Source organism: Loxodonta africana, chromosome 10 (genome assembly GCF_030014295.1).
Source record: "Loxodonta africana isolate mLoxAfr1 chromosome 10, mLoxAfr1.hap2, whole genome shotgun sequence".
In the NCBI taxonomy this organism is placed as follows: Eukaryota; Metazoa; Chordata; class Mammalia; order Proboscidea; family Elephantidae; genus Loxodonta; species Loxodonta africana.
The window spans coordinates 73,587,055-73,610,099 of NC_087351.1; the positions used below are offsets into that span (position 1 = coordinate 73,587,055).

At 43.7% G+C, this 23,045-nt stretch overlaps 1 long non-coding RNA gene and 1 other non-coding gene across 2 annotated transcripts in view; one reads left to right on the forward strand and one right to left on the reverse strand.

Moving 5' to 3' along the window:
* Positions 1-2,614: 2,614 nt before the first annotated feature.
* The window catches only part of LOC135232608 (uncharacterized), a 92,372-nt gene continuing 71,941 nt past the window's right edge, over positions 2,615-23,045 (reverse strand). The window contains exon 2 of the long non-coding RNA XR_010323171.1: positions 2,615-15,445. This is a non-coding gene — a long non-coding RNA (uncharacterized LOC135232608). The remainder of the gene's footprint in view (positions 15,446-23,045) is intronic.
* On the forward strand, positions 18,664-18,768 carry LOC111750257 (U6 spliceosomal RNA). Its single transcript, XR_002785406.1, has one exon. It is a non-coding gene; the product is annotated as a U6 spliceosomal RNA (small nuclear RNA).

The window sequence follows — 23,045 nt, forward strand, 5'->3', positions numbered from 1 at the left end:
AGAAATCTCTACACTCTGGGGTGGCACAGTTTGCACCTGCCTCAACATGACATCAGTCTCTTACCTGCAGAGCCAGTCATGGTCTGAGAAGCTTGCAGAGGCTCAGCAGTTGGTCATGTGGTCAGGTGGCTGTTGCGTATGAGGGCCATCCTGTACTGAAGGTCAAGATGCTGCCTCAGTGTGTCCCTAGGCAGCTGGAAGAGTTTTGGGAAAAGGCAGTGGGGCTCCAGCTGCTTCTTCAGGCCTTGGACCCTCAGGTGCCTCAACTCTAGGTGGGGCATTCCTGCTTTCTGGCTTCCCACTGGCCAATATCTGGCCTCCTCCTGAGGTTACCACTATCCCTGAAACAGCTTTGAGACATTGAATTCGTTTTGCCTTAGATTCCCCACAGCCAAACGAAGCTAGTCAAATAGTGAACAGAGTTGGAGAGATGGGTCATTTCAGGTCAGCTCCTGGGTTTGTACCCAACTTAAGAGAGACTGCTAAATTTCTCAATCTCTCTGTCTCTGCGTCTCACTCACCTCTATGCTGTTACATTTAAACACCAGTTTAGACCTCAGTGACTCACATTCAGACCTGATGACTATGAAAGCAAGTCCACGTTCACTGATGATTCAGGAGGACAAGGACCTTGAAAGATGAGCTGAGTCAATGTGAGCCAGGGAGTTTTTAATCCATCCACCGTCCTATGACAATGGACTCACCCCTTTACCTTTCTCTGGGTGTCAGTGCCCTATCTTCCCAGGTGAATTGTAAATATATTCACGTTTGAGGTTTCACAGTGCCTGGCCCATAGTTAGCTCCCAACAAATAAATCCTTAACAATTTGATATCTTGTGAGCTGTCTTCACCAAGAGACAGACAGTTGACTGGAACTGAAAACGTAATCCTCTCAAACCCTGTGAAGACCTGTCCTCCAGGGTGTGAGAGTTCAGGCTTGATCTGACAGACCGCCTCTTCCTGGGCTCTCTCAGAAGGTGGCTGTAGGCATATGGGGGCAAGTTCTGGGGACAGTGAGCTAACAGATCCCTTTTGCTTCAGTTCTCCCCAGCACTCAGACTTTATTTATGGACTTCTGGATAACATGCTTGATGGTAACTTTTTATCAGTTACTCATCAAAGCCACCATTTGAAACTGACCAGTGCCACCATCCCTAGTTCTTGATCATAGTAATCAAGATGGTACTGAGAAAGAAGGTGTATTTGTGTCAACAAGCCAGAGAGCTAGTCTCTGGCTTTCTAACTGGATTATTTGTATAATTTAGGTTCAGAAAGAGTGAACTTCTAGGCAGACACAGCCCAAATCACCATCCCATTAATACTAGTCTACTGTCTATCCCAAGCTGCCCCTTTTGCTTCTTTGAAGGCAAGTGAGCAGGTCTCAAGCTTGTAGCTCTGTTGGACTGAGCTTGTTTCCTATCTTCCTCTCTAGTGATTTATCAGATTGTCTTATTGTCAAGAGCCAGGGTGGCTAAAGGAAGGTTTGCTCCCCTCATCAACTATGCAGAGAAATAGCCACCAATGAAATTCCAGCTCATCAAACCTCTAAGGATCAGTGGTCCTGGCTGCACAACAGAATTACCTATGGGAAAGTTTTAATAATAAGGCTTCCTGGGAACTTAGCCCCAAAGGTTCCAATTCCGTTGGTCTGAGGTTAGGCTCATGTGGCTGTATTTTTTTTTTAAACTTTAAGATGATTCTAATAGGTAGGCAAGTTTGGGGACCACTGGACAAATTCTAAGCTCTTCGAAATCAGGCACATGTGAATCTTCTTCCCCCTTATATCCCCAGTGACTAGCACATCACCTGGCACATTGTTGTTGTTGTTGGGTGCCCTCAAGTCGATTCTGACTCATAGCAACCCCACATGACAGAGTAGAACTCCCCCATAGGGTATTCTTGGCTTTAACTTTTATGGAATCAGTCGCTAGGCCCTTTACCTGCAGAGCTGCTGGGTGGATTCGAACGTGCACCTTTCAGTTAGCAGCCGAGCACTTAACCATGCACCACAAAGACTCCTTAGTAATCACTTAATACATATGTATTAAATCAATGAAAAAAATGAATGCTTGAAAATAAGGGTGGCTGTATCGGTCAACCTAATATCACACCTAAAAGCTAGGCAAGAGCCAGTGGTGGAATGTGGAAGGCCAAAGAAGTCATAGTAGGGCCAGGGAAAAAGATAAGGCAGCAGCAAGGAAGGGTAAGTAGAAGAAAACTGGGTAATCTGAGCCCTGACGGGGAGAACATTGGCTCCTGGCCTTGAAAATGCTGGTGCCTGTAACAATGCTGCTGCCCCTGTGTTGGAACTTACAGGGGTTCTGCCTCCACCCCCACCTAAGAAAGCAAATTTGATTGGTCACTTCCATGTTTCTTATTGCCATTGAGTTGATTCTGGCTCACGGTGATCCTATGCGTTACAGAGTACAACTGCTTCATAGGATTTTGGCTTTATAGAAACAAATCGCCAGGCCTTTCTTCCACTGTGCCACTAGGTGGATTCAAAATGCCAACCTTTAGGTTACTAGTCAAAAGCAAACTGCTTGCACCACCCAAACCAAAGAACCAAACCCGTTGTCGTCAACTCCAACTCAGCGACCCTGTAGGAGAGAGCAGAACTGCCCCATACGGTTTCCAAGCATCAGCTGGTGGACTCCAAGGGCTGACCTTTTGATTAGCAGCCGAGCTTTCAACCACTGAGTGGCCAGGGTTCCTTGCACCACCCAGGGGCCTCACTTTCCTTGCCATGTTTAAAGTCCTCCAAAGTCTTGATAGGAAGTCTATAGTCCTTTCTTTGGCTACAAGTCCCCTCCTTCCTCTTCCCAGCTCATCGCATGCTACTTGCCCCGTCTCTTTACCTGCACCAGCTACCCAGCCTTCTCTGAGGTCTTACCAAAGTGCCACGCTGTCTCTCACCAGCCTTTGTTCCTCTGCCTACCATGTTCACCCCTCTCCTTAGCCCCTCACTTCACCTAGCAAACTCCTATGCCCGCCTTGAATCACAGGTTAAACATCACTTTCACTTCCTCAGGGGACTGTCGGCTCCTGAGGATAGAGGCCATGCTAGTAGGTTGTGTTCAAAGCCCAGACAGAAAGTGCTCTGATACTTGTGAATGGAGGAATGGGGGGGGGGGGGGACAACAAACAGCAGACACTCAGGACTGGGGTTCACTTTTGTTCCTGCAAAACAGGATTCTGCAGAGCAACAAACATAACCACTGATTGGATCTAGAGAGGAGCTAAGGTCAGGGGATGACAGCTGTGTAGAAAAATAGAAAAACAAGTGGAGGGAGACCCAAAAAGACTAGAGAGGAGACAATGTCTTAGAGTTACGCTGAGTTCTGCCTAATCCACCGCTAGGGTCAAAGGCTGACCTGGAACACCGACAGTCACACTCAGCCCAGGCAGGCTGCCAAGCTGGTTCCATCCAACACCGTGAAAAAACCGAGGCGGCAGCAGAGTTGGGCAAAGGCTACAGACGCTGATCAGGCCCCACACTGGTTGCAGGGCGGAGGCGGCGGCCCTGCCCTGACGCGTGGGCGGAGCTTTCCGGAGTCAAGTGTCCCGCGCAGGCAGGGGCGGGCACCCGGAGGCTTCCTTCGCCTGCTTGACAGGTTGATGGCTTGGTTTGGTCTGACCAGTGAGGCTTCTGTGAGAAGCGGCCTCGATTTTGACGTTCAGCAAGCTGGAAATCACCAGCTGGGCTCCCAGCGCTGTGACCACAAATGTCTCGCACATCCAGAGCTAGCCACTGCCACGTTCAAGGGACTTTCCCCCAGTGAGGACCTGCTTTCTGTGTCAGGAAGTTTAGGGTCTAGTCTAGGCTCAGTGTCTAACTCGGTGGTTTAGGGGGAGTCACAGAGATTGACTGTACCTCAGCTTTCTGTCTGCAAAATGGGGGTGTTGACAGCTGAGTTCCTTCTATCTCTGGAAGAAAATGATTTTAAGTGGCTGCCCTGGTCCCCCTAAACCCTTTGCCTGAACCTGATGTCTGCTGCTTCTAAAAGCCTAGCGTTCCAAATATCACCTGTGGTGGGACTTGAGGATGGTCCTGACTGGAAATAGTGTTGAAGAACCTTTTGTAAACATGGTCCTCCTAAGAATCTGTTGGAATCTATGCACTCTCTCTCTAGAAAAATCTGCACACTCCCCAAACATTGCTTACAAGTGCAGAGAGTTAATGGTATAAACTATGCACCTCTAGTTTAACATTCTCAGTCTAGCCCAACTCCTCTTACGGGTGAGGGGCCCCCACCTGAAATGAGCCCTCAGGGAAAACCTTCCAATTCTCACACGCAGGAAGCACCACTTCTTCCTCCCTCCACCCATCTTCTTTGCCACCCCCCACACTGGGGCACTCTGAAAAGGGAAATTGTCCTATAAATACTTGTAAAAGGTGTGGGATATTTCGTAGCAGAGGAAGTGAAAACTAATGCCCCTCCTCTGCAAAACTCTGCCTAGTTATTTTCTCCCAGCTTTCTCCTCATCCTCCCACAAGCCTGGGGGAAGAAAAAGAAAGACCAAGATATGGCCAAGTATCTCACCCCACCCCCACCACCCTGGCCCCCCCAGCCCCGCTGCCCCCCCCCCATCAGAATCATCAAGGCCATCACCATCCCATAAAACTTCCTATTCGAACATCACCTTGCAGGGGGGAAAAGAGCCAAAGCCCCTTTGCCTGCTTGCCTGCTGTATCTTGTTGCAAATGAGCTTCATGCACGATGGGAAACTACAGGGAGGAGACATTAATGTAACTGCAAGAAACTGCTCTAACGATGGATGATTCCAGAGGTCACTAATTGGCCCTCGCTCCTGCCACGTTGTTTTGATGAAATGACATAGCCCAGCTGGGGGTAACCAACCAAACCATTGCCATACAGCCAATTCGAAAAACTGCCCCAAAGGGTTTCCAAGGATCAGCTGGTGGATTAGAACTGCCATGCCTTTGGTTAGCAGCTGTACCTCTTAACCACTTCGCCACCAGGGCTCCCAGCTAGGGGTAGAGAGGCGGTAAATAGAATCCTAACCTCTTGCTGAATCAAAGTGTGCATGGGACCAGCATTAGCAACATCACCAGGAACCTGATAGAAATGCGGGTTCTGTCTCAGACCTATGGAAAGGAAATCCATATTTTACCGAGATCACCAGATAATTTGCATCCATATTAAAGTTTGAGAAGCCCAACCCAAGGTCCGCTGGTAATGGTCATTAATAGAGTTCCCCGGACATTCTTTCCCTCACCGGGAAAACCACAACAGACAGGCCAAATTTCTCCAGGCTCTGCTTGCAGGAGATGGTGGTCGTGCTCACAAGGAGGACTTCTCCCTCACTCAACCAGAGCTTACCCACCTGTTTGCAGAGTCACTCACCGAAGGCTACTTCTTCTCAATTATTTTATCTTCTGGGAAGAAGAAGTCTCCTATCTGGAGGTGAAAATAACAAGTAACCACCTCTGAAACCAAATCCGGTTTGTCTTTAACTTTAGCTCTGACTTCAGTGTTGCTGGAATCAGTTCGAAGGTCTAACTGTGAGACACTTCGGGGGAAATGAGAGGAGGATAACCAGGCTCCCGGAGTTGCCCGTTTGCACAGCTCCATTACTATCTTCACTGACCTTTGGAAATGAAGGTGCAGAAACCACGGGAGGTGAAGGGAGCACGGACCGTGACTTCCAGAGTACAGCAGACGGGGAAAGGCGGAAGAGAAATGCAGAAAACCGCTCAGGGGATGACAGGCTTGAGTGACACCCGCTGAGACAGGGCCCTGGTCTTCAGGGCGTTCCTCTCTGCCTGTTCTCTACAAACACTTGAGATTTGTGACTTAAGAAAAATGTCGCTCAGCCAGCTTATAGAAAATGTAATGTGGCCACTGTGCAGCTATCCTGGCTTTTAAAGAGGTCAAAAGCAGACCAAACTTCAAGGCGTCAGCTGCTCAGTTTGCAGCCTGGAAAGACATCCTTGATCTTTTATTGTCCTGCCTTTCCTCAAAGCTGCACAGCTTCCCTGGGGAAACAGCTTGCCTTGAAAGAGATGCTGTTATAGCTGAAGATGCTTTAGTTTTACTTCCAGTCACTGATTGCTTGTGGGAAATAATTGCTGCTGTGTTATGCTCTGTGTCTTTTATTTTTGCATCTTTACTAGGTGAACAGTAGCTTCGTGGACATAGCTGTTTACAAATCTCTGGGACTTGCTTGTGTCTGCATGGAGATTAATTCAGACACTAAAAAAGATAAGTGTAAGCAAAAGTACACAGTACAAATTATAAGATTTTTTTTTTTTTTTGGTCCAGTTTCAGCTAGTAGAACAAAGTGATTACCAGTTGGAGCCTGGATTAGTGAGAGAATCAGAGAGGCACTGGGACTGTATCACATCCAAACACCCAGTTGAAAAGAACAAAGCTTCACTCCCATCACACAGATGGTGGACAGCATGTTAAAGATGCTACAGAGGGACTTATTTTTCCCAAAATGGTTAAGTGGAGACATTCCAGATCACAACTCCTCTAACACAGTCTCTCATCTCCAGGCAATGTACTTACCGTGGGCAAGATACAGCTCAGCTCTTTTATAATCCAAAAGAATTTCTTTTTCTTCAAAGCTCAAACTTACCTCCTCCAGGAAGACTTTCTGATTTAGTCCAGCCCATAAGGATCTCTTGCTTAATGCAGAAGAAATTCACTACTCAGGAACAGTGTCTACTATACCACTATGCTTTTGTTTTTATGTAATCCTGGAATTATTCTCTGTTTTACTCTTCCCTGTCAACACAGACAGGTCAGTAGCCTTCTGTGTTCTGCACGTTCTGTTATTTCCCAAGCTCCTACTACACACAGTAGGTACTTGACCAATGCCAGTTGGGTTGACTGAGATGGTAATCTCTAACCTGTTGTCCTTAGCTCTGTCATGTGGGGGAGGTAAATTTGACCCAGGGCCTCTTAGGCAGACTGAGAAAGGGTTAGAGCTATTGACTCAGTGACATTCTTGGTTCTGTATGAGTGCTTTATTTTTTAAAGCAGGAGGATTTGCCTCCAGTACACTGAGGAGACATAATCCCAGTGTCAGCATATGTCTTAAGTATCTACTTGTGTTGGATCCCACAAGCAGATCAGCCTCCACAACACTCTCTTGCTTTGGCCTGTCCACTCCCCAGAGATGGGGCCAGTGGTAGAGTGTGTTCAAGCCATGGTCTATTCTTAAGGAAAAAGACTGGGACAGTGTGGGGGTTCTTCTCTTGTCAAATACCCCCTGTGTTCTGAATGATCAAATTTAGCGAGAAGAATGAGTTTATTTTATTAAGAGGGTTAACATTCTTCCTAAAGGAGTTGTTTGTCTAATTGTTTGGTCACTGGCCATTGACCAAATAAGGCCTGCAAGTATAGATCAGAGCAGGGTTTTGGATTTCTAGAAAGGTTGCTCTCTTCTATTTTACATTATCCTTATGAGATCACTGAGACCATCCATTCACTCATTCAGAAGTATAATGTGCCTGCCATGTGCCAGGCATTATGGTAGCCATCAGAGATACAATGGTAAGTGAAACAGATAGATGCTGCCTATCCCTGGGTGGCACAAATGGTTAAGTGCTTGATTACTAACTGAAAGTTTGATGGTTTGAACCCACCCAGAGGTATTTTGGAAGAAAGGCCTACGATCTGTTTCCAAAAAGCCACAACCATGAAAACCCTATGGAGCAGTTATACTCTGCACACATGGGGCCACCATGACCTGGAATCAACTGGATGGCAACTGTTTTTTCTTTTCTTTTTCTAAAATGATTTTGTGAGAGACTGGCTTTAATCCAATAAGCAAACAAATAAGTACGTTATTATCAACCGTGATAAAGGCCCTGCAGAAAAAGAATAGAAAGGCCTGCAAGAAGATAACAAGAGAATTTATCTGACCTAATGGGGTTTTTTTTTTTTTTTTTTGGAAGGCGCCTTGAAGGTGCAATGGTTAAGCACTCGGCACTAACCAAAAAGTCAGAAGTTCAAACCCACCAGCCACTCTGCAGGAAAAAGATGTGGCAGTCTGCTTCTGTAAAGATTACAGCATTGGAAACCCTGTGGGGCAGTTCTATTCTGTCCTATAGGGTCGCTGTGAGTTTCAATCTAGTCTATGGCAACGGGTAATGGGGGTGTGGGGGGGGAAGATTCAGGGAATGCTTCTCAGAGGAAGTGACATTTAAACTGAGCTTTGAAAGAAAAATAGGAATTAAAAGGTAAAAAAAAAAAAAAGGTAAAGAGGGGTAAAAGAGTGCTTCAGAGAGAAAGAGCTTGGTCATTGGAGGAACTGAAATAAAGTGGCTGATTAAAGGGAATGAGGGAAGCGAGGATCCGGAGTGGTAGGCAGGGCTGGATCACATTGGGATGTATAAGTGCTGTTGAGGGTCTGGGCTTTTAGTCTGGAGCAATGGAAACCCATTTTAAGCATAGGACGAGAACATAAATGTTTCTACACAATTGCTCTGGTGAGACAATGGTGAACAAAAACATCATTACTTAGATTTCTGCCAGTTCTCACCTTATATGGCCTGGATAAGCAGCTGAATCACCCAAGTCCTGCTTCTATACCTCTGAGCCAAGCTGGGGTACTTCCCCAAAACTACTTGCCATCGAGTCAGTTTGACTCACAACAAGCTCATGAGTGTCAGAGTAGAACTAACTATGCTCCATGGGGCTTTCAGTAGTTCATTTTTTGGAAGTAGATCACCAGGTCATTCTTCTGAGGTACGTCTGGGTAAATTCGAACTCCCAACCTTTCAGTTGCCAGCTGAGTGCATTACCTATTTGCACCATTCAGAGACTGCTCGGGCCCACTGGAAAGCCAAAGGGCTTGTTGAAAGATGTGGGGGCCCTGGTAAAACTCACTGCTTGAAGGCATTCAAATCTTGGATGCTTTACTTCCATAATCATTTTACCTCCACTCCCAAGGAATAAATCCTTAAAATTATAACCCTTGGGTCCCATGCCCAGGCAGGCTCACTTCTGTTGAATCACAGTAATCATGGCTTTGACTGTGAGTTACCAATTCCAAATTAAATGATTGGCCCACAGCCGATGCGCTAGTCAGCTCCTCATCGAAGACAGATTTCCAGCTTCATGCACACCAGGCAGTGTGCACTCCTCAGGAATGTTGCCAGGGGTTTCTATTATAGGTCATAAAAAAAAAAAGGAATTCCATGTTTCCAAAGCCCTTGTTTGTCCTTTGATATTCGTGCCTATTGTAAGAACCAGAAGTTCCCAGGATTGCTTTCTGTGGTGGTGAGAAAACTCTCTCTGAGTGGGAAGTGACTCCTTATCTGAAAATCATTTTTAACCAAGTTTGGTTCTGCCTGAGCCATAGCATCCTTTGTGGATGATGCTAGCTTTCTTGTGGGCTGCTCCACCTGGCTATTTCCTGAAGCTACTGGTATAGTTGAAACAGGCATGTGAACAACCCTGGGATTAACCCTGTTAATCTTCAGCAGGTTTTGATCTAAAAAGTAATAGCTTGTTCCCTTGATTTGCTTTACAAATTCTGCATTGTTGGCAGGTTGTGCCTTGGCCTTGCCCTAGCCCTCTGTGCAGAAATGAGACTCAGAGTTACTCACTCCTCTTCATTTTAAAGAAATTCCAGGAGTGCTCAGACAAGCAGCTGAAAAATCTCTCTAAGTACTTTCGAGCATCAGTGTTTCAGCCTCCAGTAATGCAGCCGAAAATAGGACTCTTGTGCCAAAGGTAGCGTTCTGCTTCTTTTAAACAAGACGGAAAGGGGTGTGGGGCTTTATGGGTGGTTCCCTGGGAAGAGGCGAGCTTGAAAACTTGGACCTCCATGCCCAGCTTTGTCCTTAACAGACAGAGCTCCCTCCCTCCCTTCAACCCGCTTCTCACTGGGTGAGCTGATCTCTCCTGACAGCTCCCAAGTTAGTCCTCTCACTCCTGGGAATGGCTTTGGCACTGCTACAAATCTTTCCTTTCCACGTGCACTCTTCATTTTCAAAGTTTTTCAGCATTGTTCCATGAGTGAAATAAACTGACTTGAAAGTCTTCAGTAGTTTCAACCAGCAAATAGGTTCCAATGGATATGTAAATCTGTGGTGCCAGAATTTATGTACCAAAAGCGAATCTGTCTATATTTGAATATAAATGATCTATAAACAATTCTGAAGAGCACACAGATCAGAGGGTATTCCATGATATCTGTTCTCATCTGTCTGTGTTTTCTTTCTTCTCTCCAACTCACGGCACCACACTTTGGGAAAGACCACTATATTCCACTCCTCCAAATTAGAACAATTCCTGTGTTTGGGTCTAGGACACATTCGCTGAGGATGGAGCCTGAATCCAGTCGAGTCTGACGGAAAATAAAACAGTGTGTTCCTCCCTCAGTCACTATGGATGGTCACAGTCACCAACTGATGGAGTGGTCTTGGGCAAACCACACGACCTCTCTGCCCTCACTTTCCTCATTCGTGGATTAAGGATAATATTGTTCTTATTGTTCTCTCTCAGAGTTATTGTAAACTATCTTTAATTTGCAGTATGTGAGTGAATTGTGCAATTTTAAAAGAGTATATAAATATAACCAAATATAGCCATGTCATTATGTGGAGAGTGGCCTACTTCATTCTCCCTTTTTCCTTATTCTTCCTGGGAAAAAAATAAACGAATAAAACCCATGCCAAACCAAGCATTTGTGATGGCACGCCTAATTTAAGCCCTGGCCAGAGTAGAAAAGGCTGGCATTGTCATGGGATCTGTCTGTGGGTTCCTAAGAATACACACATCCTGCATCTCTAGCCTCGTTCGTGTTGGGTTTCTTGCGCTGTCTCTGTAGCCTGTACCTCATGTTACGGAGGTGTCCGGGCTGGGGGCGGTTGGCCTAAAATCCTCAAGGCACGGCCTGTTGCATTTTAATACAAATGATGCTGCAAAGCCTGGCTGCCCATTCTCAGAGGGCTTGAAAAAAATTTTTGTGTACACTGACTCTGACAGTTTCCTTCTTACATTCAAAATTACTGGAGGCTGAGACCCGTCCCTGCCATTCCTTTCTTGTGATGCAGTGACTTCCAGAGCAATGAGTAAACATTTCTGTGGGGGAAAGGGCTGTGGTCCCAGCACTGTCACAAATAGCTGGACTCCCTGGAGTATGGCTCTTAATTTTTCTGAGCCTCATCGTCTTCACTAAATGGGCTTCAGTGGCACACTTGGGGGAGGGTAGAGGTGAGGAATTCTGCTCTTCTTGTTGTTATTGTTATTTGGCCATTTTTTAAAGTTTTGTGCTCATTGAAAACTTTTGAAAACTTATATCTTCTAGCAGTAACCTTCTCTGGTTGTAAAAATTCCACTAGAGCCCTCACTGATTGCTCATATGAGATATTTTTTTATTTTCATCCAGCCCAGATTTTTTTTTTTCCTTCAAAGCTGATAACTGTAGATGAGCAAGATTAGAAAGAGGTAATCACCCAGATGTCTGCTAGATTAGGAGTTCTCAGCCTGATCCATCCAGTCTGGAAAGGTTTTCTGGAGGAAGCAGGTATGATAGGGGTTTGATCAGGTGAAATGGGAGCCAAGGCTGGACCCTCCTGGCTTAGAAATTTGCCAGTAGTTCCTGAACCTCGACACTTGCCAGTAACAAAATGTATCCTTCTGAAATGGGTCCCCTGTCGTGTCTTCTGAAGTGGTTTTTAATTAAAATAGACTTTGACATCAAAAGGAGAGATGGAGAATTCATTGAAAACCTAACTTTTAGAAGTGGCAGATGCTTCTGCTGGATCTGCTTTTGGCTGTCCATGTGCCGTGAGTGCCATTGACTCAAAGGCTGCTATGTGTTTAGCAAGTAAATCAGGACAAGACTGGGACTCTGATGGGCTGGGGAGGACAATGTCCCAGAGGAGGTCCCCAAAGGGAATCTGCTACAAAATAGGTAAGGGCTGCCGTCACAAAATACCATAAACTGGGTGGCTTATAAGAACAGAAATGTACTATCTGATAGTTCTGGAGGCTAGAAGTCTGAATTCAGACTGTCAGCAGGACCATGTTCTTTCTGAAGGCTCTAGTGGAAGATCCTTTCCTCTTTCTCCCAGCTTCTGGTAACCCCAGGCATTCCTTGGCATGTGGATGCATCTTCACGTGGCCATCTTTTCTCCGCCTGGATCTCTGTCTCTTCTCTCTTATAAGGACATCACTCAGCTTGGATTAGGACCCACCCACCCCAGTACGGCCTCTTATTAATTGATAGCATCCTCAAAGACCCTATTTCCAAATAAGGTCATGGGTTAGGACTTCAACATATCTTTTGGAGGCACAGAATTCAATCTATAACAGTCCCTAAATAATCCACATGCTCTCCGCATCCCACCCACTGCGGTTCACTGAATGAGAAAGCAGTGACATCACACATGCAGGATTTGTGTTCTTCTCTCCATCGCTAGCAATACCCTCCACCGTGCAACACTTCAGAGGCCCCCAGTCTAAAACTGACTCTTTATTCATTCAGTAGGTTTATCTGACAATCAGGAGATCTCATGGTAGATTTTTCCCGAACCTATTCTTAAGGCTCTTCTCAAAATGACATGTTGATCCCCCGTCTCCTCAATCTTGTCTTTGCTCCTTCCTCCCTCACTCTTCCGCCTTGGAGATCCCACAGTGTTTCACCATATTCCTGCTCTTGTCCCCTATCATAGTGCCTTTCTACACACTGCTGCACGTCTGGAAACAATCTCTCAGTAATGTGTTAACACTTCAACACTCTTCTGAAGTTAAGAGGCAGATTTTTCAGGAAATATTTTAAAGGAGGTCAGGTTTCTCTGTTTTGAATTATGGTTCGTGGAGAGAGGAGCCAAAACAAAGTATTATAAAAGGCTTAGAGAAATCCCAGGGTCAAAGCTCCTTAACTATGATTGTATGACCTAGTTGGAATGTAGCACAGTTGCCTTTTTGGTTCATTTATTTAAAACAATTGTGTGACATCATTGTTTAGTCACTGGTCTATGTTTATCCCCAAGGCAATCCCTAATGAGTGGAGCAGGAACCACGAGATGCCGTCTTATATACAACAGGCATCATGGTCAACTTTTCCTGAGTTGCAGAATACATGGTTTTGTCACACAACAGGTTTTTGTTTTGTCCAATCAGTGAAACAGGGAACTTCAGATGGGAAATTAAGGCTGGAAAATCACTATCCTTTTTGTTGTGGTTGTTGTTGTTGTAAATATATGCAGCAACACATACACCAATTCAACAATTTCTACATGTACAATTCAGTGACACTGATTACATTCAAGTTGTGCAACAGTTCTCACCCTCCTTTTTAAAAACAGAGCAATTTAGATTTTAAACCAAGTCTTCTTTAGTTTTAGCTGTACCTCGTGAGGTTTTTTTGTTTTGTTTTTTCAATTTTTATTTTGATAAAATTTCAAGCAAACAAAAATTTGAAGAATAGTGTAAGGAACTCCTGTCTACCCTTCACCCAGATTCACTCATTTTGGAGGGTAACATTTGGTCACGTTTGCTTTATTTCTGTATGGATATTATTATTATGTGATCCATTTGAGAATAAGTTTCAGATTTCATTCCCCTTTATCCCTAAATATTTTGGCATGAATTTCCAAAGCACAAAGACATTCATTCACCACACAGTACAATTATCAAGATCAGGAAATTTAACGTTAATACAGTGCTATTATCTAAAATACAGACCTTATGCAAAGATTTCCAGTTATCTAAAAATTATCCTTTTTTTTTTCCTGGACCAGCTCCCACAGATTGTGATCTAAGATCCTTTCTTTGCCATTTACTTCTAAATGTTTTATCATTTCCTTTGTGAATTTCTCTTTAAACTGTGAGGTACCCACTGTTGTTTTGAGTTGCTGTCGAGTAGATACAAAGTTTCCAAACGTATGTTGTAGTTTTTTTGTTGTTTTTGACTTCTTTTCATTGTTGATTTCTAATTTAATTACGCTGTAGTCAGTGAACCTGGTCTTTATGATAGCCTTTCTCATTTACTGAGACTTCCTTTGTGTCAACAGTTTGGATTTTTTAAAAAAGCATTTGAATCTACTGTTGGATAGAAGGACGTTTCTTCTACATATCTAGTAAAATGTTGTTCAAATATTATTGCATTATTTAATATTATTAAATTCAATTCTCACTGTGTTTTTACTTGATCTCAGTAATCTGCAGTATGATTGTTGATTCGTTGATTTCTCCTTATAATTCTGTCACTTTTGGCTTTGCCATTTTCAAAGTTGTGCTGTTGAAGGCATACAAGTTCATGAATCCTACAGATAATAGAGCAGGGGGAGATCAGGAGCTCATTTGAGTTTGAGATTTCTATTATACATCCAAGTGGCAATATTAAGTAGGCCATTGGCTATACGAGCCTGGAGTTTGGAGAGTTGAGTTGGAGATTTAAGTGGGAAGTTGTCAAGATACAGATGATATTTAAAGCCATGAGCATGAATGAGCTCACCAAAGGAGTAACTATGAATAGAGAAAAGCGAGGACTGAATCCTACGACTCTTCAATTCTAAGAGTTTGGGAAGAAGAGAAGAATCATCAAAAAGGGAACTGAGAAAAGAAATGGCCAGTGACGTGGGAGGCCAACCAGGAAAGTGTTGTGTCCTCCCACAGAAAAGAAGAAAGTCTAGCAGAGTCCTCTATCGAATTCAGTTAAGTAAAATGAGGACTGAGACTAGACCGTTGGTTTCAGCAAGTTGGTAGGGGGTGAGGAAGAGAGTGCCTGATTGCACTGGTAATACCTGAGGATTATTTTTAAGCCTCCCTTAACAGGCTAGCAGAAGGGAGGGTGTCCTCCAAGTCCACCCAAACCCTGGCTTCAAGCAGTAAATGGGCTTTAGTTCCCTGTACCCAGTGGAACTCTTTAATTCCCTTTACTCTGCAGAGGTCAAACTCCCTGAGACTTCTCGCTGCTTCCAGTGCTGGATCCCAGTAGATATCCCATTTGTGGAGATGTTTATCCATGAGCCTGGCTATGGTTATTTTCTGGTTTTATTTTGTTTGTTTGCTTTGTTTTCCCCTAGAGTATCTCTTTTTGCTATGACTTTGGAGCTCCAAATTTGTATAAAAGTGTAAATTCGTGATGCCATACACTCTTAAAATCTGAACATTTTGAGTGATGTGTTAGTTAACTATGGCCACAAAGCAAGCAAACCCAAAACTTAGTCACCATTTATTTAGCTTATGACGCTGTGGGTCAGCAGTTTAGGGTGGGACCAGCTACATTCTTCTGGTCTTTGCTGGGTTCTCTCATCCATCTGTGGTCAGCTACAGGTCCACTAAGGAGCTCTGCTTCTGGGTGTTACATGGCTGTCACCTGGAGCAACAGGAGTGACAGGGCTAACTGGGCCAAATGATCCTTTGCCGTTTAGCAGCTAGCTCCAGCTTGTTCACACGGCAGCTGGGTAGAGTCCTGACGGAGAGCAGAAGCTCACAGGACCTCTTGAGGCCTGAAAAAAAAAAAAAAACCCATTGCTGTCAAATCAATTCCAACTCATAGTGACCCTATAGGACAGGGTAGAACTGACCCATAGGGTTTCCAATGCTGTAATCTTTATGGAAGCAGACTGCCACATCTTTCTGCCGTGGAACAGTTGGTGGGTTAGAACCGCTGACCTTTCAGTTAGCAGCCGAGCTTAACCACTGTATCACCAGGGCTCCTTTCTTGAGGCCTTGGCACATGGAAATGGAAACATTACAATATCTCTTCTGCTGCAATTTATTGGTCGAAGCAGGATACACGGTTAGCCCACATTCAAGGTGTAGGGAAATCGATTCTACCTCTGAGGGGAGAAGCTGGAAAGCTACATTACAAAGGGGCATGGACACCGGTCAGGGAATAATATTGGCCATTTTTGCAAACAGTGTACTACAAATAGAGTAATAAAAGGACTTAAATTGTTGTAAGACAAATTTTAATTAGATAAAAGGGGAAAATATGTCTATATTGGAGCATATTGCTGATTTGGAGGCTTTACACATATAGGAGGTAGTGATAAGACCAGCTCCAGATAGAACAGAGGGCTCTGTATCAGATTCAGTACAACCAACCAGCTCAGTATTTGTCTGCTCTAAATGTGTGCAAGGAGTCATGGGAAATTCACAGAGTAACTCCTTTCTGCCTTTCAAGTAGCTATTACTTGAATAGGAAGTACAGGGCAAGTTTTCAACTCCAAAACAAGCAGAATATGAAGCGCTCTGAGATGACCAGTCATGGGAAAATCTTTGGCATGAGGCAGACCTCAGCAGCGTAGGCTGAGAGGAAGAATCCATGCAAAAATTAGAGACTCTAAAGAGACAAAGGTTACAGGCAGTGGTGACACTTTGGCCACCAAAAGCCAAACCCAGTGCCGTCGAGTCGATTTTGACTCATAGTGGCCCTATAGGACAGAGTAGAACTGCCCCCACAAAGTTTCCAAGGAGCGCCTGGCGGATTCAAACTGCTGACCTTTTGGTTAGCAGCCGTAGCACTTAACCACTACACCACCAGGGTTTCCGACGCTTTGGCCAGGCATCCTTATTTAATTGGTAGAGAGGCCAAAGACTAAGAAACACATCAATCCTCAGGACACGAAAGCGAAAATTTCTCCCAACGGATTCTTTTTTTTTTTAATTAACCCACAAGAAAGTTATTGCTTTTAACTTAAAGAACACTTGTATCAACAAGAACTCTATATACTTCAGCAAAGATGGGTCCTAGCTTGTGGTAGAACTGGCAGATTTCCAGAGTGTTACCAAGACACCTCTCTTCACGCCAGGGATGTCCAGTTGTTGATGTTCTTGGTGTCCAAGGCAAACAAGACCAGGAAGAGTGTACAGAGGCTGGTGCTCAGAGGGTGCATTCACTTGCGGGTCTTTAGTCCCTGACTCCAGCAAACTCCAGAGTTTCTTTTTGTGAAGTTAGGTTGTTTTATAGACTCTGCAGAACTGAAGGTGACCACCCAAAATGTTGTTTGGCCACTTTTCCGTTTGGCTAAATCAGCTGGTGATTTTTTTTCATACTATCAAAATTTGACTAGTATTTCTGTCCTCAGAAGTTATTGGCTATTCTAGCTAATTCTTGGGTTGAAGCCAGAGACTAGGGCTGGTTTTTAATGTGTCTTCAAAGGGCCTAGTCCCAAGGGAGCCAGCTCTATCCAAGCCATTGCTCCTGAGGCATGGACTCTTCATCAAGCCTTTGTTCTCCTTAGAAACCACCAGAACTCCACCCAGTGGGACAGAATGAATCTGGCACAGGTAAGTTAAGTATTCCCATAATGCTTAATATCTCTTTTCAATATAAAAACCAGTGGGCATTTTTGGAAATAAATAGGCAACACTTAAAAACTGTGTTGTTCATGCTTCTATCTCTGAAATTTTTGAATCTGACACTGTGTCATGAGTATGAATTTGTGCTACATGAAAGATTATATTCTAGGGAACAGTAAAGAGATGAAAATGGAAGTATTTGAGTGCCTACTCTATGCTAGAAACTATGCTTTACTTTTGCTCGTTCACAGCATCTAATCAATCACCATGGAAACCCTGGGGCGTAGTGGTTAAGTGCTGCAGCTGCTAACCAAAAGGTTAGCAGTTCAAATCCACCAGGCACTCCTTGGACTCTCTGGGGCAGTTATACTCTGTCCTATAGGGTCTCTAGGAGTCGGAATTGACTCGACAGCAACGAGTTTAATCAATCACCATGTCCTTTTAGTTCTGATTTCTTAGTACTTTAAGGATGAAAGCTCTTTTCTCCACTTCCACCACCACCACCTAATTTACAACCTTATCACCTTTCAGGAGGATTATTGCAATAACTGCCTGTTTGGTCTCTGGGCTTCCAATCTCGTCCCTTAAATCCATACACCTGAATGTGGAATTAGCTATCTCAATCATTCGTCTGGACTTGTCATTTGCCTTCTAAAAACTCTTCAGTGGCACCCCACCTCCCAAAGCAGTGTTTAGTCAGGTTCCTGCAACATTAGTTCCATGAGCTGTCTCTGGTTACGCAAGTTTGGGAACTCAGCATATCTCTATCTTGGGAAATCACAGTGCACATCTGCATATTAAAGCCTTGGAGGCCTTGTGTGGTCAAAAAACTTGGTTAAGTTGGTTTAACCCAGTATTTTCCAAAGTTATTTGACTCTGGATATTTTTTCTTAGTATAATACCCATTATGTCTACTGCAACTTGTGTTCTGTAGTACAAACTAGGAAACGCTGCCCTACATAGTCAAGTCCACAAGCTTCGGCAAGTCATGCAAAACTAGAGTCATTAGACTTAGCAAACAAAAATACAGGACACCAAGTTAAATTTGAATCTCAGATAAACAACAATTGTTTAGTATAAGTACATCCCAAATATTGCATGGGACAGACATACAGATGTATACGAAAGCGTTATGCATTATTTGTCTAAGATTAAAATCCAACTAGGTGACCTGTATTTTATCTGGACAGTGCCCTTTTTGACAGTGTCCTTTATGACCTATAGTTTGGTGAACAGACTAAGCCAAAATGAATTTGATAGGAATTTTTCCCCCAGGGAACACACTAGGAAAAAATTAAGATTCTTCTTGGCTTTCAGTTGGACCCCTTCCACTTGCCACTACCCTTATTCACTTAAAGCAATTGTCCATCCCACTACACATTGGAATCAGAATGAGAAACGTTTAAAAATGCCCACATCCATGCTTACTTCGGCAGCACTTATACCAAAATCGGACTCAGACAGAGAGGCTTAGCATGGCCTGGGCAAGAGTGACATGCAAATTCATGAAGTGTTTCTTTTTTTTTTTTTTTGTAAAATTGCCTGTGGTGATGGTTGCACCTAACTGTAAGTGTACTAAAAGCCATTGAATCCTATACTTCAAATAGGTGAACTATAGCTCAATACAACTGTTTAAAAATGCCACAGCCTATCCCAAACCAATTGACTTAGAATTTGCGGGGGGAGGGTGTTGTTGAATGGGGAGTTTGAAAGGCAAGACAGGTCTGTGAGGTAAGTGAGGTGCCTAGGGAGAAATATTTAAGGCAGCTTTCACTCTCACACACTGACCCTGCACTTGCACAACCCTGAGAGTGAGCACCTCCTTAAATACTGTGTATAGGCACCCCCTGGCCTACTTCAGGCCCTTTTTAAAGGAGGTAAGTACAAGATTGTGTCAAAGAGCCCCCAGGGGATTTTTGAGCAAACCTGTGTCCCATCTCTGCATTTTGTTGCTTTGCGAGGAGATAGCAAACTTTCCCAAAATGGACATGAGCTCCAGCCCATACGTGTGAGTCAGGAGAGGCTTTCACCATGCCAGGCTTTCCTGAAACGTAGACTCGCAGCTGGTTCCAGTTTCATCTAGAAGGCCACTCATAAAAAATGTTACATCTTGGGTTCCTCATTCTTCTTCAGTTCAGGCTGGTGGTGACTGAGTAACTTTGAGTCTCTGGCATCCTATGGATTCTGTTTCACATTCAAGAATGGTTTTAACTTTCTGAAAATGTAATGAATACTTTTCACTGTCCAAGGTTTTATAGATTCTCACTCCCACTCTCCCTTCTCCAGCTCTGTTTTCTGCCCCTTCTAGCCAATGGTTTAGTGCCCTATCGCCAGCAGTCTCGTCAGAAAGACACATAGTTGATCCTTGTCAGTGGTAGCGACTAGGACAGCTTGCCCAGGAATGGTCAAGGCCAGCCTTGGGAAGCCAACTCCTTCTTCACTGGCCTCTAAGTTCTGTGATGTCTTCAGCTTTCTGCGTGCCCACCCCCACCCCCTGCCCCGCCTCTGTGTTACTGGCTGCTGCCAGTTCCTTCACTGCTGATCCCCAGAGACTCTGTAAGTTTTAAGACACCAGGCAAAGAAAAGTGACTTGGTACTTTTCCAGGGCTCAAAAAGATGGGCTCAGTTGGTGGATGCTCCCAGCACAACCAAAATTGAGTTCTTTCTATTGTGATAACTGACTGATTTTCAATGATTTTTCCCCATAATACAATTCAAAAAGCACCTCCTCGGAGAAGAGTTGGAAGAGAAAAATCCAAGGGAAAAGATCAGATCAGGCAGAGTTTGTAGCAATTTCCTTGCAATATTAAGATCATGGAATTGTATGGGTGTATCTCCTAAGTCAGAATTGACTCAATGGCAGTGGGTATTTCACATGGCTTAATAGCTGGGTCCCTGAAAAGTCTCACACAAATGGAATTATTTTTAAAATTAAACCACTGTAAGTGCACAAGGAAAGATTGCTAAATAAAGGAAGCCTGAGATGAATCATTTTATAAAGCGAATTATCTTTACGTAATGAACAGAATTCCTCCCACGCACATGCATTCAGCTTTCTTTATAAATTTGTGTTTTTCACATGGTAGAGTTTGTGAAGGTGGGGGGCTTCTTACACTGGCAATCCATCTGAGGTCACAGCTGCTCTCAGGCACTGAAACTGAACTTTTTATGCTGTTCTCTGGGAAGTGTGAGTAGCCACCAGTGTTTTGTGGAGATTTTCTGCTGGGAAAACCATCCCTTGGGATAAGCTGACCCAGAATCTTCCTGGTCTACCCCCAGAGTGATGTGGTCTGTGGCACACCCAGAGAGATTGTCAGTGATTGGAGAGCGGAAGAGATGATGGAGGATGTGCTGAGGCTAAATGTTGCCAAATGCAACATGAAAGCCAGTGTGGTGTGTTTGTTAGAAGCCTGAGTTTGTGGCCAGACCACTCTTGCTCTGCCCCTGTCATCTAGCTGGATGACTCCCCGAATCTCGGTATGTTTATCTGTAAAATGGGGGTGATTACAATAGTACCTAACTTAGGATTGTTGCAAGGACTAAATGGAGAAGAGCACCCCGTACACAGCAAGTGCTGAAAAGGTATTAGCTATTTTTTACTTTGCTGGGGCAGATCTATTAGGGTAGAAGGACAAGTATCAAAAGAAGATAAGCCCAAGGATGCTAGTGTTCACTGAGTACTGGCCCATGCCAGGAACATACTGAGCACTTTCATTTAATCCTTACATCGTACACACAGGGCCACCAATTTTAACCCCATTTTCCAGAGAAGAAAACTGAAGCTCAGAGAGGTTAAGTAATTTGCCAAATGTCACATAGCAGATAAGGGACAAAACAGATATTTGAGGCCCATTCTGTCTGCTCTTTTCACTCTGTCTCAGGACTGAAAAGAACAGGGCCTATACCTGACTTTTGAAAGACGGAGGCTTATGGCTCGGAGGTTATTTGGATTTGGAAGTAAAAGTTGTTCAGGAAGTATTTATATCAAGAAAGAATAGGGAAATTCTTTTATTCATTCCACAATAAGAATCTATCCTGTGCTGGCACTCTAAGTACAAAGGTGAGTAAGACCTCGCCCCTGCCTCAGAGTCCAGTGGGGGTGATAGTAATGTTAAATTACAATAAACCCCAGCCAATGTTAGGATACAGTTGTGCAAAGTGTGCTATTAGATACCTATGCACAAAATGATTAAATTTACCTGAGGAAGGCTTCAAAGGGGAGGTGACATTTGAGAAGTTTACGAGTATTATCTTATGTAATCCCCTAGTACTTGGTGAGGTGAGCAATATTGTTACCCTGTGGCAGGGACTGCTAATTGCCTAGCTAGTATTTAAAATCTCCTTCTTACTTAGTAAGAGAACCCTTATTTTATTTGGCGAGGTAATATGGGCAGATAAAGGCTACCCAGCCTCCCTTGTGGTTAGTTAGCTAAAACCAAAAACCAGTTGCTGTCCAGTCAGTTCTGACTCATGGCAACCCCACGTGTGTCAGAGTAGAACTGTGCTCTACGGGCTGTGTTTTAAATGGCTGTGATCTTTTGAAAGTAGATCACCAGGCCTTTCTTCCAAGTTGCTTCTGGGTAGACTAGAACTTCCAACCTTCTGATTAGCAGCCTTGTACATTAGCTGTTGGCACCACCCAGGGACTCCTGGGCAACTCTCACCCATAAAATGGAAGCAGAAGTTGTTGGGTTAGACTTCCAGCAAAGCTTCTTTAAAAGGATATAGGCTGCTTACATGGGCTTTTTCTTGCTCTTTTCCCCTTTCTCCTGCTTCCTGCTTCTTGCCTGGTCATGATGGCTAAGGCTTTAGCATCAACTTGCGACCTTATGAAAGGAAGCGACAAGATAAAGATGGCAGGGCAGAAAGACAGAAGGAGTCTGGGTCCTTGGTGACTCTGAATTGCTGTATCAGCCTTGGACTGCCTACCTCCAGACTTGTTTGTTTAAATGAAAGAAAAAGCTAGCATCTGACCCAATCTCTAACTGACACAAGGCCCTGAGGTTAGTAAATAGCTGTGATGGAATCTAATCTCAAGCAACCTGATTCCCAACCCACGTTCTTACCCACCACCCTATACTGTTGGGGCAAGTCTATGGCTCTAGTGCAACAGAACAACCTGGAGTGTTTCCTTGAAATTTTAATCCTCTTTTTTCAACTGTTGGGCCCCAGCATCACGCACACAGGCCTGGTACTCAGTAACACTCAATAATGTATATTGAATGAATACAATGACTAACTGCCCCTCAACCATTTCCTGAGGAACTGTTTTGCTAAAATGATGACCGCTTCACAGATTTCCCCCAGCGCAGCATCAGTATGGAGCTTGTAAGAAATCTGAAGTACTTTAAGATATTAAAAGAAAGAAAATAATAAATTAAAAATGATAATAAAATTTAAACAAAAAAAGAGATACATAAAGCTTCATTTAATTAAATAAAATTCATTCAATCATGAAACAAAATTGTATATGGTAGGGGGTAATAAAAAAATAGTTAAATGGAATAAAAGAGTTTCTATCCCAAATCTCTTTTTAAAAACTACTATTTATTTTGCTGATGGCAAAACTAGCAAGTACAACTTGGTTAAAAAAAAAAAAAAAACTGAAACAACTTAGAACGGTTAAATATTGTAAGTCTCCTTATTATCCCCCACTATATACCTTTTTTTTTATATACCAGCATGGTAAATATCCTCTCAACTCTTTTTCTATTAAAGAAAAAAAAAAAATTCTAGGATTATAAAAATGAGCTCATGATATATATACTATTTTGCAAACCTTGCTTTTGTCATTTAACATCG